The 26978-nt window shown below is 43.7% G+C and overlaps 1 protein-coding gene and 1 long non-coding RNA gene across 2 annotated transcripts in view; one reads left to right on the plus strand and one right to left on the minus strand.

Annotated features, from left to right (window-relative positions):
- The first annotated feature begins 1761 nt into the window (after nt 1-1761).
- ST3GAL5 (ST3 beta-galactoside alpha-2,3-sialyltransferase 5) overlaps nt 1762-26978 on the plus strand; it is an 80438-nt gene continuing 55221 nt past the window's right edge. The window contains exon 1 of the mRNA XM_030921210.1: nt 1762-1783. The gene's annotated coding sequence lies outside the window, so the exon portion shown is untranslated. The remainder of the gene's footprint in view (nt 1784-26978) is intronic.
- LOC104677061 lies at nt 21551-26906 on the minus strand. Its single transcript, XR_750000.2, has 3 exons — nt 26312-26906; nt 24909-24940; nt 21551-22099 (listed from the first exon to the last, which is right to left on the minus strand). It is a non-coding gene; the product is annotated as an uncharacterized LOC104677061 (long non-coding RNA).

Genomic DNA, 26978 nt, shown 5'->3' on the forward strand with positions numbered 1-26978 from the left:
GCAGGTCCGAGATCGGTGAAGTGTGGAGTGTGGAATGGAAAACAGGGATGGAGGACAGATGTCACTGATTGCTAAACTCAGGGGCTGCCAGACTTTCTCACTGCACAGGGGCCACAACATGCTGGCAGTCTCACCCCACCTTCCAGGCAGGGCCCTGGAGGACTCCTCTCTGGGGATTCTGAACAGCCCAAGAGGAAAAACCTAAAGACACTGCAGCTTGGGTTCCATGGGAAACAGCAAGTCCAGACCCTCTACCGTCTGACCTGGTACCATCCACACATGCTTAATTGATGAGGAAGTGTCACCCATGGTGGGCCTTAGGGAATTTTAAGAGGACTTACAGAATTTGGGGTGGAAGGAATCATACAAGAAATGTGCAGAGGCTGGGCGCAGTGACTGACGCCTGGAATCCCAGCACTTTGGGAGGCCAAGGCGGATGGATCGTCTAAAGTCAGGAGTTGAAGACCAGGTCGGCCAACATGGTGAAACCCCGTCTCTACTAAAAATACAAAAATTAGCTGGGCGGTAGTGGCGTGCGCCTGTAATCCCAGCTACTCGGGAGGCTGAGGCAGGAGAATTCCTTGAGCCTGGGTGGCAGAGGTTGGAGTGAGCTGAGATCATGCCACTGCACTCCAGCCTGGGTGACAGAGTGAGACTCCCTCTCAAAAAGAAAGAGAAGGAAGGAAGGGAGGGAGGGAGGGAAAGAGAGAGAAGAAGGAAGGAAGGAAAGAAGGAAGGAAGGAAGGAAGGAAGGAAGGAAGGAAGGAAGGAAGGAAGGAAGGAAGGAAGGAAGGAAGGAAGGAAGGAAGGAAGGAAGGAAGGGAGCAGAGATAGGATTGTGTGATGCCATTCAGAGACATGGTGAGTAGGGCACTGGGCCAGCCACCAGGCAGGGGAGAAGAAAAAATAGGAGATGAGGTTGAAGAGGCTGACTGGGACCAACAGGTGCCTGATAAAGGATCCCGGGAGTGAGTAGGTACGAGTCGAATTCCCCTTTCCAAGGCCACATACCCCGACATGAGGCTGCATCAGCCAGTGGAGACAGTGCATCTAGCCCTGGAGACCAGATGGAGGAAGGCCTCTAAGGCTGGGTTTAGGAGATAGAAGTTAGTTCAGTAGATAATGGGGAGCCTGCTGAGAGTTTAGAAACAGGGGAGGAACATGGGGGATTGAGTTAGACTTAAGGAAGAATTAATTTCTGAGCCAGACACTGTAAGAGGTGACGCTGGGCTACACCAAAAGTTAACTGGGAAACTCTTTCTGATGAACTCGTGTCTGTATAATAGGAGGAGATGGGAGACTAGAAAACAGGAATTGCTCTGAAAGGAATTGAGCTCTTTGGATGAGAAACAAGAACTCCGAAGGAATGCAGGAGGAAGGATTGAGCAAGAGAGAAGGAAAGCAGCTGCCAACCTATCTAAGTGGAGAAAAAGACCTTAAACACAACAGGGGACTTCACGCATCTCTAAAGGCTTTGGCAGGCTTCTTTGCCTACATCAGCCTCACACTGGAATGCAAGGAAAAAATTATTTCCTTTTCCCGCTGCTGTGGTATTTCAGCTGAAATCAGCCTCATCAAAGCAGCAACTGTGTACCAAGGGGTTGATAAATAGAGGAAATTTGTGAAGTTGGGCTTCTTGGCAAATGTTTTGTCCTTGAAAATTCTGTTCCTCTCAGCCTTCTGCGCAGGGACTTCCCTTACATAGCAACAAGGTCCATCGCCTTAGGAAGACAGAGGGCAACGCCAGCAAAGTGCCCAGCGAAGGAAGCAGCACCACTGAATGGTAAGTTGCTCCTCCTCCCCAGCCTGCCTGTAAACTTGAAATTTTTTCTTTTTTGCTTTTTCATTTTTCTTTTTGAGACAGGGGCTTGCTCTGTCACCTGGGTTGGAGTACAATGGTGTGATCACAGCTCAATGCAGCCTCAACCTTCTGGGCTCAAGTGATCCCTATGCCTCAACTTCCTGAGCAGCTGGGACTACAGGCATGTGCCACCATGTCCAGGCAATTTATTGGTGTTTTTGTCTGTTTGCTTGTTTGTTTGTAGAGACAGTGTCTTCCTATGTTGCTCAGGTTGGTCTTAAACTCCTGAACTCAAGCAATCTTTCCATCTCAGTCTCATAGAGTGCTGGGATTACAGATGTGAGCTGCTGCACCCGGTCTAAACTTGGAATGAATTCCGTACTCTTATATCTGAATAAAGGCATTGAAAGTTTTGTTTACAAGCACAAATAACTGTTTAAAAAGGCAGCAAAAACTTCATTACTAGCCACTCACATCATGGTTTATTTAACAGGAACCTAAGGATATAGGAGATTCCAGGATAAATAATATATATTAATCACACATTAGAGTACAGTGAAGACTTTCACAGGCATTATCTTGATGCTTAAAGCTATGCAGAGGGTCTTATGATTATCAGCCTCTTACAGCTAAGGGAATCAGGACTCAGAGAGGTTCAGTGACTTGCCCAAGAATATGCTGGTAGCTGTTGGCAGAGCTGGGACTTGAATCCCAGGCTCCTGACCTCCAGTCCGATGTCCTTTCCTAGGTGTGGATGGTGGTGTGGGAGCTGTGAAGGTCTAGGGTTATGTGTGGTGCGGAAGGGTGTCCAGAGGACCTGAGAGGACAAACTGGGAATCTGCTTTGGGCCAACCCCACGTGCTGGGTTGAAGTCACAGTCAGGTGCCCCAAATCTCACTTGTTGTCAAGGCCTCTTCCCTCAGCTCTGGGTGAGACGGAAAAAGAGGAAAAGAAAATAGGAGGCAGTGAGCTCCAGGCCATCAGTCCACCCCCAAACCCAACCTTCCATCCTGGTTCCTGGCTCCACTGGAGGGGCTTGTCCTGGAGAGCCAGCCCCACAGTCACTATGAACTCAAGGTTTCCCTATCAGAGGCAAGATTGCAGGGTAAGGGCTGGTGCCCCCTGGGGAACTCTGTCCCCTCGACATGTGACCACGCTAGCTCAGAGTCCCAGGAGCTGCCTGCATGTGTGTGAGCCCAGTCAGTGGGTAAACATGGAGGCTGCTCTTGGGGTAGGAGCTGGACATGCTCCACGAAGGACTCTGCCTTCCGAGCTCGGGCCCTGGACAGATGTTCACAGGAACTATGAAAGAGATAAAGAAACAGCCATAACTCTACATTCAAACATTAGAGCCCAGCTGGGCTGCCACTTGAGGCCAAAGCCACCCTTGTTCAAGGGCTGTAGGGTAGGGGAGATCCACGCACAGAGGAAAACGCCAGGGGGAGGAACAATTTATAAGTTGTGGGAACTCTGGCCCCAACCCCAGGAGTGGAGACCAACAAGACTTCCTTTATCTTCAGGAGGAAGGCTAAAGTGCTCTCTGAAGCTGGACTCCTTTCGGAATTCAGAGACCTCTGAGCTTTCACTGCTCACCCCCACACACAGTGCACACGCACTTAACAGTTTGTACACCATAACCGGAGATGCACAGATCCAATGCTGCCCATCTAAGGGCCTCAGCTGGAAAACCCAGGACCCAGAATGAGACTGGGTGACCACTCCTCACCCCTTTCCCTCAGGCCTCTCTGGGAAGAACAAGAGACTGAGGAAGGCCACCCCCGTCCCATCCCCAACTCAGATCATGTCTCTAGCATATAATGTTAAAATAAATCATTGTTAAAAAATTACTGGGGTGAGGCTGGGTGCAGTGGCTCATGCCTGTAATCCTAGCACTTTGGGAGGCCAAGGTGGATGGATCACCTGAGGTCAGGAGTTCGAGACCAGCCCGGCCAACATGGTGAAATCCTGTCTCCACTAAAAATACAAAAATTAGCCAGGTGTGGTGGCAACTGCCTGTAATCCCAGCTACTCAGGAGGCTGAGGTAGGAGAATCGCTTGAACCAGGGAGGCAAAGATTGCAGTGAGTGGAGATCGTGCCACTGCACTCTGGTCTGGGCGACAAAACAAGACTCTCATCTCAAAACACACACACACACACACACACACACACACACAATTAGCTGGGCATGGTGGCACACACCTGTGGTCCCAGCTAATTCGGGAGGCTGAGGCACGAGAATCACTTGAACCTGGAAGGCGGAAGTTGCAGTGAGCTGAGATCACACCACTGCATTCCAGCCTGAGGGACAGAGCAAGACATTGTCTAAAAAAAAAAACAAAAAACAAAAACAGGATGAGCATTCATCTGTCACCCATTAGAACATCTTTTGTGCTTTAATGTTCTTAATGGCCTAATGAATGCAGCTTGCTCAACATGGCCCTGTAAAGGGCCTACTTGAGTCAGGCTAGCTGGGGGATGCTGATGATACAAAGAGGAATTCAGTGTGATCATAGAAGCAGTCACTGTTTAATCAGGGAAACACATACACTACTTGTCACCATTCAAGCCAGTGCTAAGCAGAGTTATGGGAGGACAGGGAGGAAATTACTATTTCTGGAAAGAGAGGGAAAGTTGGGCTGCAGGTTTTGAGAAGAAGAGATGTAGGGGACTTTGCACCTTTGCCAGACAGGACTCCTGATCAAAGGACAGTGGTGAAACACAGGTGTGTTGAAGAAGAGGCAAGGCTCTCATAGGGCTGATGCATGACATCTGGGAGTCCTGGGGAAGGGGAAGGAAAGAGGTGAGCTGGCCACGATCCCATTTGCATCTGGGGCCCAGTAGAACATGGATGAGGATGGGGAAGAAAGTACAAGAGTGAGAGATTCATAAGAGGACATTACAATATGAACACTTGGGCATTGTTAACAGAACTGACCAGTTTCTCCCTTGAGAAGTAGTATGTATGGTCAGAAACACATCGAACCAGGGATACCATTCCTAGCTCTGTCACTCACAGGCTGGGGGATGTTGGATAAGGAATTCCCTCTTGGGTCTCAGCTGGCACCCATATAGGTGTGAAAAATGTGTGCCTACCACTGGTGGGGTTTGATATTGCATCCCCCTAGCATGAGACAGATGGCCTCATGAAAGGGGTAAGTGAGGAGGGCTTAATGAAGGGACTATTTATAAAGGGGTGGGCATGGTTAAGGGAACCAAGAAGAGATGGGGAAACTCGGGAGACTTGCAACAGCTGGAAGCACTGTCACTCCTGTACCTGAAAGGGCAAAGGGTTGAAACTCTCTCTACAGCCATGAGAGAGGGGTTGCCTGATGAGACCCATGGCCTTTGTTAGAGAACACAGTCACTGCCAACTGGGGCAGGGTAGGGTGGAGATCAGGGTGATAAATATCCCAATCTCTGACTACTGTCCAGTGCCTCTTGGCTGAATACACCCCGAAGCCATAAGACAAGAGAATCAGTTGAGGTTAGCCTGTAGAGGCCAGCTTCTGAGACAGAGCAGGACAGGAAATGGATCAGAAGGAGGAGATAATGGAAACTATCTCACACGGGTAGTAGGCTGACACATTTATTGTAATAGTTGTATGTTAATTTTAATGTGTAATAAAAAGAATATACCTTGCATATCAAAGCTATGAGTTCACAGTTGTTATTGCTTAGGATAAGTCTAAAGCAGATATTTAAATGAAAAAAAGACAATTTAAAGAAAAATGTAATAGTATGAGTGGTATGAGGATATGACAAAAATCACAAAGAGGACGTTTGTAAAGATGAAATTTGGGAAATTCTGGGTAGGATGATATGTAAGACTTCTTCCAGCTCTGACATTCCGGGTTTCTAAGTGCCTACATGCAGCTGTACCAAGTACAAGGAAAATACCAGGATCCGTGATAATGCACTTTCAGACCATCTCAGTACAATGTTATGATCGCGAGTAATGTGGTGAGATGATCACAGAACTCCTAGTTGTTCCACTACTCTTTTTAGATTTTTTTTTTTTTTTTTGTCTTAAAGGTTAAAAAAAAGCACAAGGCTGGGAGGCCAAGGTGGGCGGATGACCTGAGGTCAGTGAGACTAGCCTGACCAACATAGAGAAACCCTGTCTCTATTAAAAATACAAAATTAGCCAGGTATGGTGGCACATGCCTGTAATCCCAGCTACTCGGGAGGCTGAGGCAGGAGAATTGCTTGAACCCAGGAGGTGGAGGTTGCGGTGAGCCGAGATAGCGCCATTGCACTTCAGCCAGGGCAACAAGAGTGAAACTCCGTCTCAAAAACAAACAAACAAAAAAACAAAACAAAAAAACCCCACAAGGCTACCAAAAGATTTGAGCAAGAACATTCATAGCAGCATTATCTGCTATAGCCTCCAACTTGAAACAACTCAAATATCCACTAAGGGGATTGAAAAAATACTGTGATCTATTTATGCTATGCAGCAATGAAAATAAACATGTTTAAGCTACCTGCGGCAACATCGATGAATCTTACAGGCGCCATTTTGAGTGAAAGGAAGCAGACAGAGAGAGTCCACACTGTAGGATTTCTTTTACACAAAGTTCAAAATCAGGCTAACCTAACCTGTGGAACGGAAGTCAGAGGAGTGGCTGCCACAGCAGGAAAATAGTGAGAGGGTAGTGACCGGAAAGAGCCATGAGGCAGGCTCAGGAAGGCAGGCAATGTTCTGTTTCTTGGCCTAGGTGGCTACATGGTATGCTCATTTAGAGAAAATTTATTGAGCTATATACATTTATGGTTTTGTAAATTTCTGGTATGCGTCTTATATTTTTGTGAATACATTTATTGTTCTAGGTGTATAAGAAAATGAAAAGGTATGATTTTTTTCTTGTTGACCCTAGAAAAATGGCCACAAAGGCTGACGCTCTCTGGGATAAGCAGAGATGATGTGTCCCTGATGATTGAAGGCTTGATTAGTTCTCCCATTTCCACTATCTCCCTTCTCCTGTCTGCTTCAGCCTCCATTCTTGGTGGAGCTTCTGCAATCCACAAACATTTCACAATGTGATTGGCATTATGATTGTTTAGAAACAATCCTGTGGGATTGGCAGTAACAGTGCTCTTGTTCTAAATCTGGTTCTACCTAGTTGACCAGATGGCTGATTTTAGCCTCTGTTTTTTATATGGAGTCAGAAAAATGGGTCAGGGGCCTGCTCCTTCGCCTGTGGTTGGTACTTTTCTTCCTATTTACCATTAGTCTGGCACTGGACATCAGCTGCCCCGGGGTCCACAGAGATGCCACCACCATGCAAAGCCCAGCCACAGTCTGGACCATAAGACTTCCAACTTCCTGCACAGCTGTGGCATTTAGTGGTCAGTATCTGGGCATTCATGGACATTTCTATCATGCACCTTAGGGGAACTGGGCACAGGTCCTGGCCTCTCCAGGAAGCCCTACCCCTCTAATACTGCTCTATCCCACTACACGTCAGTAAGGGGAAACCTAAATCCCTAGGGTGTAGATCTCCTGAAGGGGTGAAGGGAAGAAACAACATCTCCAGTTCTCTGAGAATGAGACTAGAGGGAGGAGGAGGAACTAAGGTTGTTTGCCCTACCCACTAAAACCCAGGCACTATGCCCTTTTCCATGGAATGTTCAGAGAAAATGAAGTTTCTGTCTCTAAGAACCTGAGAGCCCAGTTGAGAATATAAGTGCATCCCTGAGTTTAAGAAAACACTAAAACAAAAACTGGCCAGACAAGCTAGTGTTTGAAGAGGCAGCAGAGGCCTGGGATCGACCTCTCCAGTTAATCTTGCATAGTCTACCATGTTACCATTTCGACATCACCACCTTCATCAGACCTTCAGGCCCTCCATGTAGAAGTTTTGTTTCACCCACACAGAATTTGTCTGCCCCGCAATTAAAAACATTTTTAAACTTGTTGTTAATATTTAAAAACTGAGATAATTCAACTTTTAAAAATCCAGATTTCTGACCTTTCTTGAAAATTCTAAAGATCTAGCGACACAGGGTGTTTCACTCCTATAAGCCAGCAATTGGCAGAAGTTGAGCAGGGACTGTCCCCTTTAGATGGAGCTCTCCAACTGCCATAGTCCCTACTACCTATTGTCCCACTTACTATTGCCTCACACCCCTTTATTTTGATCTTGAAAGATTTCCTTATTTCTACAATTCAAGGTTGACAGTTATCTTCTCCTAGAACTTTGCAGACACTCCCTGTCTTCTGGCAATTTTAAGCATAATTTCTATTTCTCCGTAGATAATTTGTCTTTTCTCTGTGGCTTCTTTTAAGACCTCCTTTTTGTCTCTAGTGATCAGCAGTTTCACTCTGATGTTTCTAATATTCCTGTTAACTTTCCTGCTTATTGATTTTGGGCGGTTCTTAAATCTGAAGATTGTGTGTTTTTGATTCTGGAAAAACTTCCATCGTTATTTCTTCTGTTATTGCCTCTGAACCATTTTCTCTATTTTTTATTTCTGGAAATCTGAGTAGGCATGTGCTAGACTTTTGGCTTATTCTATCCTCCACATCCCTTAATCTCATTTGCATTTCCTGTAACCTTTTTTCTGTCAGTGTTGCATTTTGGGTAAATTCTTTGTATCCATCTTTCAGTTCACTAATTGTATGTTTCTCTCTCTCTCTTTTGTTGTTTAACTGGTCTACCGAATTATTGTTGGTAGTTTCTTCCTACTCATACTTTCAATGCCTTCTTTTTTTCTAGAGATATATTGAACAAACTTATTTTATGTTTTGAATCTTCTAATTCATTCTCTGAATCTTCATTTTATTATTTTTGCCAACTCTCATGTAAAATGAAATTTCCTTACCTGTACTGTGATGTCTTAAATTGCAAATTTAAATTCTTTGGAATTCTGGAGGAGCTAGAGAGCATGCCGCTAGAGGTGATTTGCTTTTTACAAGTGTCTGAGGGAGTTACCAACCTAGGACAACTTTAAAATAATGTTTGGCTTGAAGCTTTTTACTCACAAAGGTGGTATGAATTCCTGTCCAAAATGCATGAATGTGGGCTTTTGGTTAGGAATTCTTAGGGGAAACTTTTGTCTTTGTTTTGGTTCCACTCTGAGCAAAAATGAGGTATCTTAAGGCAAATTGACTATCTTTGTTCAATTCCTTTGTTTCCTATGGGGAGAAAAGTCCAACCACCCTTGCTGAAATTTCCACCCTTTGAGGGCTCTGGTGTGCATAAGGATTTCCAATCTGATTTCACCCTCTGCTCCAGTCTAGATTTTGTCTCCTATCTCCAGCCTGCTGCTTGGCCAGGATTAGCAGGTGGCTCCAGGGCAAGTGCTGGCTCCTGCTCACCTCTCAGGATTAACACTTTCTCATTGTTCGACCTCAGAGGAGTTCCCTCCCATTCCTGCCAGCCCAGCCTTGCTACAAAACATGTCTTAATAGTTTTCCCAGTATCTTAGGGGTTTTGAGTTGGAAGATTTCTCCAGAATCTGGTTTGCTGTGTTGCTAGAGACATGGCCCTCACTTTTCTAGCATCATTTTCCAATAGTTCCCCAGAATCCTTTGCACATTCTATTTCTTCTTCCTAGACAACCCTTCCTCATCTTCTCCATTTGCTAAATCATATTATGGTAGGCAGAATTCTAAGATAGCTCCCAATATTCCTGGCTCTCGGGGTATGCACACTTTCAGTCATTCAAACATGAATCTAAGTGTTTCTGTGAAGAGCTTTTGCAGATGCAATTAAGGTTCCAAATCAGTTGACCTTAAAATAAGGAGATGATCTAGGCAGGCCTGCCCTAATCACATGAGCCTTTTAAAAGCAGAGAGTTTTGTCTGAGTGGTAGCAGAAGAGAAATTTATAGAGCTGTGCTCTAGTTGCCCTGGAAGAAAGCAACTGTCCACACCATGAACTTCCCATGGGACCACATGGCAAAGAACTTCCTATGGGGCTACCTTAGGAGCTGAGGGGGGGGTCTCTGGCCAACAGCTAGCAAGAAAATGAGAACCTCAATCCTATTATAACTGTAAAGAAAAAAATTCTGCCACAAAGCAATGAGCTTGGATGAGGACCCTGAGCCCAGATAGAAACTGGCCCTGACCACCACCTTGACTGATTTTTTTTCCTTTGAAAAAGAAAGGAAAGGGCATGGCGCCAGGCTGTCTGCCTGTGGATTTCATTTCTGCCTTTTAGTTTTTACTTCTTCTTTCTTTGGAGGCAGAAATTAGGCATAAGACAATATGAGGGGTGGTCTCCTCCCTCATTCCCCCCCTTTGAGACTCTCACTCATTTTATTAGTGGGAGTTCACACCTTCATTTTCACAACCTATGTCTTTCTGCATGACAGATAGATAGTGATTTACGTAGTACACTTGTGCTGAAGCATTCTGGTAAACTAGAGTAGCAATGAAACCTTTTACTATTTGAATGAGTACAGGTAGTAAATAAGGGATCAGTAAGCAGGTTCCTCTTACTACTATAATTTTTATTATAAGAGTTTTAAATCCTCTTAGCGCTGGGAACTATTTTTAAACATGGCCTTAGGGTCAAATCCATGCCACACTTGTACAGGCATATGTGCCAGTTTCGTCATGTCTTTAACTATATCTTCGACTACTTGCCCCGATCATGTATGTGCAGGCAGCAATTGGTAAGGTTAAATTTCTACAGACTTCTCTTTCAGCTGCAAGCAAGTAGTTGAGAGTCAATCTATTTTGATAGATAGTATTTCTCATCTGAGTTTCTTGCCGGGCCAGGACAGTCAAGGTTTTACTGGTTTTATTAGTGATGATCTCCAAGACAGCTTGCAACTCTATGATTCAGTTGAGCATGTAAATGGGGGTCCGGTATCCCTACAAGCCATCTTATGCCCAAGTGGCAGGCCCATAGTATTGTATAATTTTTTCAGGTGGCCATTTATCATCTTTTTAATTATCTATGGCTATGCTTCGCTTTTCACAGGAAGCATAGACAGGGAAGCCTAGGAGTTTGCCTGTTCTTACTAGCAGTAGGAAGAAAGATGGTTTAATAGTGCCAATAACACACTACCTGTCCACTGGTCAGGCAGCTTAGCGTAGGCTCTATGTCCACATATCCAGTATAGCCCAGTGGGGGCTGTCTAGTCCCGGTGGGATTCTGGGTGGGCCTAAACGGTCTGCAATTTTGGAAATTTACTGAATGGATTTTTCTCTGTGTGGTTTGAACTCCACCATGTAGTCTTCCTACAGGAAGGGTGAAGTTCTTTTCCACTCTTGCTATACAGTATTGTCTAATGATTGAGGCTTTTAGGACCTAGAAGTGATCCGGGTGATGCTTTTGGGCTGGGAATTCAACAGGAACTCGCTCTGTAGGTACTAATTCTTGGGCTTTCTATGACCATTGATTTCCTATTACAGTTCCTCCACATACATAACATGAAGTGACACTGAGAGACTGGGCTACATGCTCAACTAATTACAAAAACAAATTTCTTGTTTTTCCTGGAATTTCTGGTACTGGCATATTTAGTTTATCATAGAAGGTTTGAAATACTGACTCAGGAGAGTGCTTATAAACTTTTTCTCAAACCACGATATTTACTTGAAGATCCAGTCCAGCTCCATCAATTTTTAGGGTTATACATTTCCCTTTTTTCTAGCGAGGATTAAGGGGTTGGTTATTACTAGTTCTAAGGGGTTACACTGACCACTGGTACAGGAAGGGCTACTTTTCCCTTGCTGAAGGTGGACAGGATTTTTTTATTTTTTTTTATTCAAGTAGTCTAAATGACACAAGACCAGTATCTACATTTATTTTTACACAGTCCTAATTCATGATACATGTGCTTATTTTCTGCCATATAGCCTCTTTCCTAATTAAGAGAACCACATCCTATTTTTAACTTATTATTATTAATGACAGCACAGCATCAAATTTTGACGTGACTTGTTTGGGCACCTCTTTTGTTTTCTGTTTTGGCTAACACTTTACTCATATCATTTATGAGCCCCCACCAGTCTTCAGTTCTCAATCTTATTTTAAAAACTGTAGTCATGGGAGGCTCAGATGGGTCATAACACACATCAGGTTGGTCATTTCCTGGGCTACATACCTTGTATAGAATAACATTATACAAATAAGTTCTTTTTAGAATTCCAGTACACTTACAATAACCGTAAAATAATAGGACCATAGCAACCTTTTGTCCTACCTCAGTGACTTGATGTATACACTGGGAACAGCCCTCAGTCTGAGGGAGGTCAGTGGAAGTCCTTATTGTACAAGTCCAAATTTTAAGGAAAATGAGTCCCGTGATGAGTTTCCCCATGCTTCATTCATGCGTGGACCAGTCAGCTTCCAGGTGTGACTGGAGTAGGGCTTGTCATCTTCTTCAGAGTCACTTTGCAGGGGTTGGTAAAGCTGCTCCTATCCACATACAGCTCCCAGTCTACTGATGTTTAAGGATGGTCTCAGAGGTTAGGCCCGCTAGAATAAACTGAGTCCAATACCTCTACATAGTTATGTTCAACTGGGCTCTCTGATATCTGGAGCAAGGCGGTGGCATTTAGAATGTTGTAAACTTCAATGGTTATGCAGGGATTTTCACAGAGCAAGCTTTGGTATCTAGTTAGCCTAGCATTCGTTAGCTAATGATGTCCTTTGATATTTATTAAAGTCACCACAGCATGGGGGGACTTTATGTTTAGGTTTTGCCCAAGAGTTAGCTTATCTGCTTCTTGTGCTAACAGGGCCGTTGCTGCTAGGGCCCTTAGACATGGGGGCCAGCCTTTGGAAACCCCATCTAGCTGTTTTGAGAGATAGGCCACTGGTCTTGGCCAGGGCCCTACAGTCTGGGTTAAAATTCCAACTGCCATTTTTATTTTTCTGACACATAGGGTGTAGAGGGTTTTGTCAGGTCAGGTAGCCCCAGGGCTGGGGCCGACGTAAGTTTTTCTTTTAACTCATGAAAAGCTTGGTGCTATTGGTTGTAATAGATGTAGTTTATCTAATCTACATTTTTATTTACTGTCACCTACTAAAATATTGACTTAAATCCTGTAGCTATTTGATTTCAAGCTTTAAATTGATCTGGTATTCCTTGTGGGGCTCCAACTGCATCTAGATGTGCGAGTTGAAAGACCCATAAGGGGCTTCTCTCGCTTTACAATGTCTTATTTTTTCTCCCTCTGGTTGATGAAATGCCAGGGTGAAAGGCATAGCCAAACAGACTAAAGCACAAGTGCCACTCCAGTTATTCAGCAGAGTGCCCAGTAAAGGTCCACCACAATACCACCACACATCTGCTCAGGGATGAACAAGGGCTGACCGACTGATAAGCTCTTGAAAATTCTTAAGCTCATCACATCCCTTCAGGTCTCCAAGGAATGCTAAGTTTCTTCCCTGTCATGAGAGACACGAAATGAACTTAGTGTTGGGAGACGGAAGCTGGATGGCCCTCAGGGGCTGACCTGCAGGGTGCCAGACTTTGGACATAGCAGAGAGAGCTTGGCATGACTTATTACTCCAGGCTGTAGAATCCTGGGAAAGAGCTACCATGCAGCCTACACCTGGCTGACTGGAGGACCACCTTAGTGGAAGGGGGACAATCTGGGCCTCTGGCCTACCATGTGCACAAGCATAACAATTGCTTTTGTTTAATGTGCAGATGGAATATTTGATCCATTTTAACCAGGCATTTGCATCTTGGTATCTTGTCTTTATTGCTAAAGTTTGTTTTAAGTCTTTAACTTCTATGATCCTCTAGTAAAATGAATGTATGATTTTAGGAAATTACAAAAACCGGTTGAGGTGGTCTATCCTTGCTCTTTAGTGGTCCACAGAATGTTGGACCAACTACGGCATAAAAGCTCTACATTCGGGGCAAGACTCCTGGTTGGTACTGGGGTCTTTATTGAAATCTCCCTGGATTAAATGGTCCTAGTTTACTAATGTCCAGTCTGAGGAGAGCCAGGAGGGACAGAAGTACTTTTCTGAAGTAGAAAGCTATCTTTGACTTGGCAAGTCTCCACAGGGTATAACAAGGCAAGCATTAAATGCAATAGTTTGAGGCAAAATTGACTTGGTTATGTTAATAACTAGATGGTTAGCAATAGAATGAGGAAAGAAGGAAGAGTAATAGAATAGAAGAAAAGAGTTAAATTTTTCTTAGCTTTAGTTTGGTAGGGTTTTCCCCTGGGACTATGGCCCACGACTCTGGAGTGGGTGGCACTTTCTTGACTGGTGTGATGAGTCCATCCTTTTATGTTGTATGAACAGCAGTCTTGGTGGTTAGCAGCACAAGTTAGGGTCCTTCCCAGGCTGGCTTGAGTTTTTCTTCTTTCCAGCCTTTGATGAGAACGTGATCTTCAGGCTGGTGCTGGTTTACCAGAAATTCTAGGGGTAGTACACGTGCTAAAATACTTTTCGTTTTTGAGGGAAAGGAAAGTGGAAGATAAACCAAGTATATAATTTTTAAGAAACTGACCTTTTGTTTTAAATGTGGGGACCTTGGCAGGGGACTTTATAGTCCTTAGTGCCTTTTTACTGAGAAATTTCCTTTAGCACCTATTTTTATTAGTTTTTAAACCAAAGAAAGCCAAATACCATTTTATACACAATGCCTTTTGTATGATTTTTATACCAGATAAGCTAAATTTTATCTTTATATTAGTGGGTTACTAATGTTAAACTTAATTTTAATAAAACCATATAGACATATTTATCCAATTTTTAATGTTTGGCCATAGGTAAGATTTTATAGACTCTTTTTAACCTTTTATAATTTTTGCTAAAGAGCAGGTTGGTGATTTAAGAAAAACCTGCTATGATTTTATTTTAATGTCAAGTTTACAGAAAAACTGGATGATACCTCTTTAACTTCAGCCAGTGTTTACACACAGAATCTTCTTTCCAATTAACATTTTAAAACTTGATTAAACCTTTAAAACAAAATATTCATATTTTTAACCTTTTAATGTAGGTAAAAATTTATATTCTTATGCCTCCTTATAATTCTTTTACCAAAGGTATATTTTACTTTCCTTATACACCTTGCACATAAACTGTTTTTTTTAAATTATACAACATTTCTTGCATAAATTCTTTTTTTATAACATTTTTCTCTTTCACGAGTTTCGCAGACAATTCTTCGACATGTTTTAACTTTCTGACTTATTACAAATATTTATTTCTTTAAACAACCAGTTAATTTATTTCAGGACAAGAATTTACCATATAATACTCTTTTTATATAAATTCTGTCCCCCCCAACCTTTTTCCCCTTTTTTTTTTTCTAACAGAATAGCCCCATATTTTAAGATTTTTGAGTTAGTAAGCTACTTTTTTGCTTTTTTGATTTAGGATTGTTCTGTACTGAAATAGTGAGGTGTGCTCACAATGAGGTTTCCTCTAAAAGTTTTTTTTTTTTTTTTTTTTTACTTTTTTTCTGTTAGCAAAGTAGTTGCTGCTACAGATTGAATGCATTTGGGCCATCCGCGGGTTACTGGGTTAAGGGTTTTTGATAGGAAGGCCTCAGTGCTTTCAGGATACACCCTTGTTTACACTGACAACAAAGTAGTATTGGAGCACTATGGGGTTATGGAGAATACCTTCAATTATCAATTATAGATTTTAAATTTACCTTGGCTTTTAAAAGAATAGGGTACACTGTTTTTTTTTTTTTTTTCTTAACTACTTGTATATATCTCTCTTTCTCTCCTTCTTTCTCTCTTTGACTTTGTCTTTCTCTCTTTGACTTTCCCTTTGCCTCTGTCTCTTCCTCTCTCTCTCTCTGCCTCGCTTATGCTGCAGTTCTCTAAAGCACTGTGGAGAGATCTAAAGCCAGCTGTAATGAAGCATCTGTGCACGGGAACTGGTCTGGGTGCCCTGGCTTTACAGGTTACTTTGTGCCATACCTTTGAAACAAGGGACCTGTCCAGGCTTCCTTCTGATGGCCAACCTACCTCTAATGCTGGCAAGTCTATTTACACAAAGTTTTAAGTTTTCCTGGTGTCATAGTAATCCATAGTCTCCCTTAAATCCTTTCTTGAAATTTTTCGACATAGTTCCTAATAGGGTGGGCTTATTTGTGCCTCACCCATGCTTCTTTGAGACAAAACACCACGCTCACACCGCACGCACACCCCAAAACAAAGAACAGGTAAAAAGGCCACACACACACTTTTGCAGTTTACACCAAACCAAAATCAAAACCAAAATCAGAGTATCCAGAAATCCAAGCCAAGTCAAAGCCAAAACCAAAGCATCAAGCAATCCAAGTCAAGTCAAAAACAAAAGCCAAAGTGCCGGTACAGGCACACCGTGGGTGATCAGGCCACAGTTCCACCCAAATGGAGTAGGCAAGTTCCCAAGATCAGTCCCATCAAGCAATTTAAACCAAGTCAAAACCAAAACCAAAACCAAAACCAAAGTGCTGATAAAGGCATGCCATGGGTGATCAGGCCATGCTTCCACTCAAATGGAGTGGGCAGGTTCCCAAGACCAGTCCTGTCAAGAAATTCAAACCAAGTCAAAACCAAAACCAAAATCAAAGTGCCAGTAAAGGCACTTTGTGCTTTTAAGTGCACACTGTGGGTGATCAGGCCCCGCTGCCACTTGAATGGAATGGGCAAGTTCTCAAGACTAGTCTTACCAAGTTTCAGATGTCTGGACTCCAAGTACCACTTCCTTCCTGGTGTTCAGCCACTGTGTTGATCCTCCACGGGGGCTGCCACACACTGCTCTGCCAAGGCGTCCCACTGGGGCAATTGCCTACCCAGGAGCGCTCTCAGAATCTGTGTTGCTCCGGCTGGTCGGAGTCCCCTGCAGGGATATTCCACAGGGCAGGCTAAAGCCACCTAAGGAGTTGCCTCAACCATCCACCAATCACCTCGCTTCCTGGCCAGGGAACCAAGAAACGTAGCAGGATGAGCTGCAGACAAAACTCCTTAGACACCGAATTAAAGAATGAAGGAGTTTATTCGGCCAGGAGCATTGGCAAGACTCCTGTCTCAAGAGCCAAGCTCTCTGAGTAAGCAATTCCTGTCCCTTTTAAGGGCTCACAACTCTAAGGGGGTCTGCATGAGAGGGTCATGATCGATTGAGCCAAGCAGGGGGTATGTGACTGGAGGCTGCATGCACCAGTAATCAGAACAAAACAGAACAGGACAGGGATCTTTACAATGCTCTTCCATACAGTGTCTGGAATCTATAGATAACAGAACCAATTAGGTCAGGGGTTGATCTTTAACTACCAGGCCCAGGGCACGGCGCCAAGCTCTCTGTCCATGGATTTCATTTCTGCCTTATAGTTTTTACTTCTTCTTTCTTTGGAGGCAGAAACTGAGCATAAGACAATATGAGGGGTGGTCTCCTCTCTTAATCTGAGTTCCTTTCTCTGGAAACCATCGGGCCTTCCAAATAGTATCAAGGAACAGAAACTTACATATCACTGAATCTGGACAATGAGATGCCAGACCCCTTATCTGCCAGAAGACCACTTGCTTCCTATTGACCAAGTCCTCTTCCTTACCCCTTTCTAATTCCTATTTTCACACGCATGGTTACATTTCTTCCCTGCTATTTAAATCCCTAATTTTATTTATTTATTTTTATCTATTTATTTATTTTGAGATGGAGTTTAGCTCTTGTCACTCAGGCTGGAGCAAAATGGCACAATCTCGGCTCACTGCAACCTCCACCTCCTGGATTCAAGCAATTCTCCTGCCTCAGCCTCCCAAGTAGCTGGGACTACAGGCACATGCCATCATGCCTAGCTACTTTTTGTGTTTTTAGTAGAGACAAGGTTTCGCCACATTGACCAGGCTGGTCTTGAACTCCTGACCTCAGGTGATCTGCCTGCCTCGGCCTCTCAAAGTGCTGGGATTACAGGCATGAGCCACTGCACCCAGCCTAAACCCCTAATTTTAGTAGGTCAGGGAAATAGATTTGAGACTGATCTCTCATCTCCTTGGCTGCAGCTACAGACTAAAGCGTTCTTCACTGACAATACTTGTTGTCTCAGTGATTGGCTTTCTGTGTTGGGAGTAGTGGGACTTCGACCAAAGCCTTAGTATTTTGGTAACAGTTTCAGTCATGTGAGCCCCTGGGTGGAGAATCCAGTTACACTGTACCTGACTTAAACTGTCAGATAATAAAGATGTGTTGTTTTAATCTAATTTGTGGTAATGTGCTACACAGAAACAGAAAATGAATATAGCCTGAAACTAATATACCTATCAATATACCTACCTTATCCTTCAAAATCAGTCTTCAAAATCAAGGTGGCCTTGAGCTCCAAGACAGATTCTGCTGTGCCCCTGAAGCTCCCAGGGCTCTTTTTTGGGGGGTGGGAGGACAGGGTCTCACTCTGTCACCCAGGCTGGAGTGCAGTGGTTTGATCATGGCTCACTGCAGCCTCAACCTCCTCAAGCAATCCTCCTGCCTCTGCCTCCCAAGTAGCTGGGACCACACATGTGAGCCACCACACTCAGCTAATTTTTTGTATTTTTTGTAGAGATGAGGTCTCACTATATTGCCCAGGCTAGTCTCGAACTCTTGGGCTCAAGCGATCCTCCCATCTCGGCCTCCCAAAGTGCTGAGATTGCAGGAGTGAGCCACTGCACCCTGCCTTTGGCTATTTGTTAGTAGTTTTTCTCTTATATCTTGTTGTTTTACTGGTTTTGTTTGTTTGTTTGTTTGCTTGTTTGCTTGTTTGCTTGTTTGAAGTGTCTTTCTCTTCTGTTAGATCATTTGCTCCTTCAGGGTGAGGACTATGTCTTAGTGTATTTGTCTGTTTCCATGCTGCTGATAAAGAAATACCCATGACTGGGTAATTTATAAGAAAAAGAGGTTTAATGAACTCACAGTTCCATGTGGCTGGGGAGGCCTTACAATCACATTGGAAGGTGAAAGGCACGTCTTACACGGCAGCAGATAAGAGAGAATGAGAACCAAGTGAAAGGGGTTTCCCCTTATAAAACCACCAGATCTCATGAGAGTTCTTCACTACCACAAGAACAATATGGGGGAAACTGCCCCCATGATTCAGTTATCTCCCACTGGGTCTCTCCAACAACATGTAGGAATTATGGGAGCTACAATTCAAGATGAGATTTGGGTGGGGACACAGCCAAACCCTATCATTTAGGTAGGCTTGAGGCAGGAGAATAAGGTCTGGAGGCAGGGAACCTAAGACTGATTTGCATTGACTTCCTAAAATTGAATCAAATGGAAAACCCCACCTCTCCACATCCAAGTAACAAAAGGATTAGAGGCTACTCCCTCAGCACTGCAACACAGATGAAAAATGGAAAGTACCTCTGATTGGTCCTCTCCTGCAACCAGAGTGGTCATGGTTCACTCCTTCATTTTCATAGGGTATAACTAAGTAACCAGTGGGAAACCTCTGGAGGGTATTTAAACCCCAGAAAATTCTGGAACCAACCCTCTTGAGCCATTCACTCGGGCTGTTCCCACTCTATGGAGCATACTTTCATTTCAATAAATCTGTGCTTTCTTTGCTTCATTCTTTTGTTGCTTTGTTTGTGCATTTTGTCCAATTCTTTGTTCAAAATGCCAGGAACCTGGATGACTACTGACTCGTCAGGACCTTCTACTGGTAACAGGCTCTGGACTCTGACATCCTGGGTTTGAATCCTAACTTTGTGACCCTGGGCAGGTTATTTTATCTCCTTAAGTTTCTCAAAGCCTCAGGCTCCTTGGGTAAGATATGGGGATATGAGACCCTACCTCAAAGGGATACTGTGAAGATAAAATGAAGTAATTTATGTTATGCACTTAGCATGACGCCTCACATATAACAGGCTCTCAGCAAATGTTTGTAGAATCAATATATGGGTGAGGGACAGACAGAAGGGCGGTCTGAAGATGTGCCTGGATATGTTAATATGTGTCTCTCCACTTCCAGAAGAATTCATTCCACGAGGGATTCTTTCCTCAATCTGAGCCTCTTCTGCCAACTACCAGCCTTCCCATGATGTTTTTGTGTCGTCTTTTTCCCTCCTTTGTTTCTTTTACTCCCACTTCTCCTGTGATTGCTCACAGGAAAACATTCCTAGAAAAACCTCAAGAGACCAACTTATTTTGTGCTTCAGGGCAGCAGACAGAGCCTGTGTTCTGTTGGCTGCAGCTGTGCTCCAGCTCCTGAGGGCCTGCGGAAGAGACAGCCTCTCAGGGGGACCAGGCGGGAGTCCAACAGAAAAAGACAATGCTTCAGTAAGTAACCTGGGCCCGAAACTCCAACACAAAAAGGTTATATCACAGGGCAAGGGACCTCTCACCCCTCCTGCCTCACAGACATCCTCGGTCTTGGCTGCCACCAACATCTTTCTTCCCTCCTTTCCTTCTGGCCACCTACAAAACAGTCACATCAGCATCACCCCTAACAGTTTCAAAGACACTGGGCTCTCAGGGAAGGCACAGCTTCTGTCTTGGTATGGGGTGAGAGCCATTTGGCAGACAAAAAGAAACAGGCCATCTGGAGAGGCCTCTGAGACCTCAATAATTTGAACCAATGACTCCCTACATTTTTACTTATTGCAAAAAACAACATTATAACAACATTAAAACAGATTTGCTAAAAAGGAAGAAAGATTATTTGTGATCCCACCACCCTAACACAACTATTTTCTTTTTTCCAAATTATCTTCCAGTTTTTGGCCACATGATAGATGTTTGCATACGATCTGTGTTGCCTTTTTTATTTTTTTCATTTAATATTATATCCTAAATCTTTTCCAGTATTGACATATGATCTTCACATTGGCCATATTTTTTTTCCTGCAAATATTCCAGCCAATTAGACTGAGGCACAATTAATGATTTCTTAACCTTTGGGGATTCTTGTCCATCCCCTGGAATCTTTGAGGTTGGCTCTTGGCAAAGCTGTAAAGGAAAGTAAGTTTGGTTTTGGGGCCCATCTGCATCCCTTACAAATCTTCTTTCTTCCCTGCTAGCAGTTCTAGCCTTAGAGTTCTATTGCCATATCCCATTCCCCAACCTGTTCTCTAATATTGCACTGCCAGTCATCGTACTATCAGAAAAAGTAATAATATAGGTTCCAATTTTTCCTCAGTGTAAAAGCAATACATATGCATGTTGTCCAATACGGGAAACACAGAAAAACAAAAATAAAAACAAGAAGTAAAAATCTGCTATAATCTTGCTATTTATGATCATATGCCACGAAGATCCCATTTGTCTGAGTTAGGTACTTTCCTCCTGGACTCTTCTCTGCCTTCCAGCCTCATTTCATCATTGCAACTTGTGTTGCATAAGTAGGTACATGGCAAATCAGTTGGGGCACCTGGGGTTGGCTAGTTGAAACCACAAAGGAACTTCCTATCTCATACAACTGAAATGTACAGAGGCAAGATGGACTTCAGGACTGGTTTGATATAGTGACTCATATATGTCATAAAGGAAATGGTTTCTTTCTAACCGTGGTCTTCTGCTTCACATAGCATTACTTTCTTCCTAAAATAAGCTCTTCTTGTAGTTCAAGATGTCTGTCTTATCAACAGCTTCTGAGGCTACTTACTGCCTGGTTCTTATCTAGCAGAACATGAAAGCATCTCTCCCCCAGCATCTAATAAATTCCTGAGACTTCCTCTGATTGGATCAATGTGGTTCCTATGGCTACCCATGAACCATTCCTAGTGGCAAGGAGGATGGGGCAACGGGCTACTCTGGGTGGCTGAGACCATTAAGTCTCAAACTCTGGTCTCAGGATCAATTTACACACCTAGAAATTACTGAGGATCCCAAAAAATCTTTTTAACACAGTCTTTCTCTTGATATTTGCCAAATTAGAAATTAATACTGAGAAAGTTTTAAATATTTAATTTAAATATTTAAAATTTAAAATATTTATTAAGTCATTAAAATAATAAATCTGGCTGGGCATGGTGGCTCACGCCTATAATCCCAGCACTTTGGGAGGCCGAGAGGGGTGGATCACCTGAGGTCTGGAGTTCGTGACCAGCCTGGCCAACATGGTGAAACCCCATCTGTACTAAAAATACAAAAATTAGCTGGGCGTGGTGGTATGTGCCTGTAATCCCAGCTACTTCTGGAGGCTAAGGCGGGAGAATCACCTGAACCTGGGAGGTGGAGGTTGCAGTGAGCCATGATTGTACCATTGCACTCCAGTCTGGGTGGCAGAGCAAGACTGTCTCAAGTAAAAAATAAATAAATAAAATAATAATAATAATAAAACCATTGCATGTTAATATATATTGATAAAAATAACTTTCTTTTTTTTTTAGACAGAGTTTTGCTCTGTCACCCAGGCTGGAGTGCAGTGGCGTGATCTTGGCTTACTGCAACCTCTGCTTCCCAGATTCAAGCAATTTTTCTGCCTCAGTCTCCTGAGTAGCTGGGATTACAGGCACATGCCACCACGCCCAGCTGATTTTTTGTACTTTTAGTAGAAACAGCGTTTCACCATGTTGGCCAGGCTGGTCTCAAACTCCTGACCTCAAGTAATCTGCCCACTTTGGCTTCCCAAAGTGCTAGGATCACAGGTGCGAGCCACTGCACCCAGCCAAAAAATAACTGGTTTTGGCTGCATGCAGTGGCTCACATCTGTGATCCCAGCACTTTGGGAGGCCCAGGCAGGAGGAACACTTGAGCCCAGGAGTTTGAGGCCAGCCTGGGCAACAGAGGGAGACCACTGTCTCCACAAAAAATTAGAAATTAGCCTGGCATGGTGTTGGGTACCTGTAGTTCCAGCTACTTGAGGGAGGCTGAGGTAGGAGGATTGCTTGAGCCCAGGAGGTGGAGGCTGCAGTGAGCCGAGATCGTGCCACTGCACTCCAGCCTGGGTAACAGAGTGAGACTCTATCTCTAAAAAAAAAAAAAAAAAAAAAAGTGTTGCTGTTGCTGTCCTGGATTTGTAAGTAGCCTGAGTGACTCTTTGCTAGTCACTATTCAGAAGCTTCTCTGAGATCAGCCACTGACTTGGAGAGATACCAGTAAAGCTTTGAGATGTGGAGGCTGATCTTAGTCTGCTGTTCCGAGATCTCTGTCTTAATCCAGAATAATAGCTATAATAGCTAAGGATGTCTCTGTGGCTGGTGAAAAGGAAGTTTGGGGGTCTGCTTGTCTTGCTCCCCAAGTGGGTCAACCTAATGTGAGTGGAGTGAATGAGGTAGTAAGGGCTTAACAGATGTCTTGTGAGGCTTCAAGTCAGTTGTGATCATGCCACTGCATATCACCCATGCCTGGGCGACAGAAAAAGACCCCGTCTCAAAAACAAAAACAAAAAGCTACTATTTCCCAAAACAAAAAGATTAGTGAGAAAAATGACTTTCTTTTTCTTTTTCTTTTTACTGAATCCCAAATGTGATAGTAAGTTGTTGTTTTTTTTTTTTAAAAAAAAAAAAAAAAAAAAAAAACATTTTTGGAAGTCTCTTTAAGTCTAGCTTAACAGAAGACTGCTGGATTTTTATATCTGCTTCTGTATTCAATCTGTTGCAAATTATTTTGGTTGTAGCACATGAAGAAAACCCGGCCTCACATTGATTTGTAATTGGAAAGTTATGAGTATTTTAATCGCCTTTTAAGATAATTGTGAATATTTGTCTTTGATACTACACCAAAACTCTACAAGAGGTTGTTTTTAAATGTTTTTTGCACTGTGGAATCTGAAAACTTCTCTGTAAACTTCTATTGTTAAATTAAAATCCATTGTCTGCCTTGTACTTTAAATGGATCTTTACTCATGGATGACATTGTAACATCATGTGTTAACCATTTGGAAGGTAATGATTCACTGGGTAAATGTAGTTGTTATACATTATCCAGTATCCAAAAATCACATTCATTAATGTCACCATTGAGCTCATCAGAAAGGCCTTAAATATTGAGAAGCTGTCAAGCTCATGGTGATGCACGTTTTCCAAAATTCTAAATTTCTCTTGGAAAGTTGGAATTTTTTCATCATTGGCAACAAATAGTCCATTGTTTTCCTTGAAGACACAGGCTCATTTAGTTCATTTTCAAGAAAATACGTACCAAATACCCAAGTCAGAATAATCATAGTTTATCAGACATTTTCTCAAGTAAAAATGGTGTTCCATAAAGAAAAACAGCAAGTTCAGCTTGCAATTCAAACAATTGTACATGTGCTTTTTTAAGTTAGAAAATGATCTCACTTAGACAACCATGTTACATAGACAACTATCTTACATCTGTTTGCAGCAAAAGTACTTTACGTGTAGTTTTCGTTTTGTCATATTAAATAATAAAAATCCGTGACTCCACTTTGGGAGGCCGAGGCAGGTGGATCACCTGAGGACAGGAGTTCAAGATCAGCCTGGCCAACATGGTGAAACCCCTGTCTCTACCAAAAATCCAAAAATTAGCCAGGCGTGGTGGCAGGTCCCTGTAATCTCGGCTACTCGGAAGGATGAGGCAGAAGAATTGCTTGAACCCAAGAGGTGAAGGTTGCAGTAAGCTGAGATTGTGCCATTGCACTCCAGCCCGGGTAATAAGAGTGAAATTCCATCTAAAAAAAAAAAAAAGCCATGACTCAAGTTTTCAGATTTTAATAATTTTGCTGCCACTGCCTTGATTTCTGAAGGTACCAGTTGTTTGGCCCACCTTTGTTTTTGTGCTGTCAGTCAAGAAGGTAACTGATGTCTTAGATTATTATGAGATAGTTTTGATTTCAGAGTTCCCCTGAAAGGTCCTCAGGGACTGCCAGAGGTCTTTGGACCATATCTTGAGAACCCTGGCTTAGACCAATCAGAACCCTGTCATAGACTGTGGTAAACTCACTTAAAAGGTATGTTATATCACAAAGGAGGAGGGTGGATGGATGTTGGGGGCAACCACAAGGCCTGCTATGAGAATGACCAAAGCAATCAGCATAAGTAAAGAATTAGGCCAGGCACGGTGGCTCACTCCTGTAATCCCAGCACTGTGGGAGGCTGAGGCAGGAGGATCACTTGAGGTCAGGAGTACGAGACCAGCCTGGCCAACATGGTGAAACCCTATCTCTTCTAAAAATATGAAAATTAGCTGAGTGTGGTGACCCTTGCCTGTAATCCCAGCTACTCAGGAGGCTGAGGCAGGAGAACTGCTTGCACCCAGAAGGTGGAGGTTGCAGTGAGCCGAGATCATGCCACTGCACTCCAACCTGGGTGACAAAGTGAGACTCTGTCTCTTAAAAAAAAAAAAAAAGTGTTGCTGTCCTGGATTTGTAAGTAGCCTGAGTGATTCTTTGCTAGTCACTATCCAGAAGCTTCTCTGAGATCAGCCACTGACTTGGAGGGATACCAGTAAGGCTTTGAGATCTAAAGGCTGATCTTAGTCTGCTGTTTGGAGATCTCTGCCTTAATCCAGAATAATAGCTAAGGATGTCTCTGTGGCTGGTGAAGTGGAAGTTTGGGGGCCTACTTGTCTTGCTGCCCAAGAGGGTCAACCTAATGTGAGTGGAGTGAATGAGGTAGTAAGGGCTTGACAGATGTCTTGTGATGCCAGGGCAGGAGGTAGCTTCAAGTTCCTTTTCTTCCTCACCCCCACCTTACACCCATCCTTGGAAGCTGGGATAGTGCTGACTCTCATGGCAGCCATAATGCTATCAGGCCTGGCTTTGCAGACAAGGGGAATCTGGAAGAGAAGGGTAGGGGCAGGGGAGACAGAGAGAGGTAAAGAGTGTTGCATCAAGCACATGTGTCAGAGGCATTTAAACCAGAGGCCTCCATTTTGAGTGAAGACTAGAAAAATGAGGCTGGGACTTGCTAGGCTGCATTCCCTGAAAGATAGGCATTCCTGGCCTCTAGATGTTTATGGTTAAGAGAACAAATTAATAATGCTTACTAAACAGACCCAGACTTGAGAGTGTCCAGATATCCTGATATCTGGAGAACAAAGGCATTCCTAATTTTGCTTTAAAAATAATAACATAGATTATTGCAAAATATGGTAATTAGGAAAATTAATCCTTTATCACAAACCCTTGTAGCAGAAGACATCTCCCCACATATACAAGCATTACAAGCATTGTACCTTAGTTGGATACGTCCCTCCTCTTATTTTCAGGAATGCCCTGCTGGAGTGCAGTGGCGATCTCGGCTCACTGTAACCTCTGCCTCCCGGGTTCAAGCGATTCTCCTGCCTCAGCCTCGTGAGTACCTGAGACAACAGGCTTGCGCCACCACGCCCGGCTAATTTTTGTATTTCTAGTAGAGACGGGGTTTTGCCATGTTGGCCAGCTGGTCTGGAACTCCTGACATCAGGTGATCTGTCGTCTCAGGCTCCCAAAGTGCCGGGATTACGCGTGAGCCACCGTGCCCAGACACCACTTTACTTTCTTAATAAACTTGCTTTTACTTTGCACTGTGGACTTGCTCTGAATTGTTTCTTGCATGAGATCCAAGAACACTCTCTTGGGGTCTAGATCGGGACCCCTTTCCTGTAACACATGGACCTTGGGCTGATCTCCAAGATTAAGAGGGCAAGGTATTCAGCTGCAAGGGTCAGCTGTCGCTGACCCCGGCAGCTGCTCTGCCTGGCTAGCCTCGGCCAACTTACCGGATTTAAATCGCCCAGTGACAGGTTTTCCTCCAATGTTTTCAAAATGCTCCCACTATCCTCACGTTAGAACAATCCAGAAATAGTCTTATGGTAAAACCCTTTTGGGAGGTGTGAAAGTAGAGTCCTCCCACCGTTTCCTTCGCAACGCTTTTGCCCCAACCTCGATCGCCCAGGCAGCACTTTTTTTTCCGGCACCCCCACCAAGGGAAGAAGAGAGACATCTCCAAACCAGCTGCCCTGCGCCAAGCTGTTACAAAAAAGAGCGACGAGGCTCCCGGTTTATGCAAACATATTTGGCTCGGTGTCTAGGATCTTCTTTTTCAAACCCAGAAAGGGATCACAGGCACACGGCCGCGGTGCTGGGTCTGCCGCTCTGAAAGGAAGTCGACCGACTTGACTGGCTTCACTGGACTCCGGTCCGAAATCACCGGAAAGTTGCAGGCGCACAGTATACGCTCAGTTGTGTCCAAAAAATAACCTATCAATCACTGCCTTAAGCTTTGTTTCCTTCCTGAATTTTTTTATTTTCACGAATATTTATGCTTTTACAAACTGTTTATCATTTCCTCTCCAGAACCAAGGACTCACCCCAGCCCGGCCCCCGCCCCGGGTGCGTCCCTGCAGGGGGCGCCCTACTCCGGCAGTGCCCACTGCACCGCAGGGC

This window comes from Rhinopithecus roxellana, chromosome 17 (assembly GCF_007565055.1).
Source record: "Rhinopithecus roxellana isolate Shanxi Qingling chromosome 17, ASM756505v1, whole genome shotgun sequence".
In the NCBI taxonomy this organism is placed as follows: Eukaryota; Metazoa; Chordata; class Mammalia; order Primates; family Cercopithecidae; genus Rhinopithecus; species Rhinopithecus roxellana.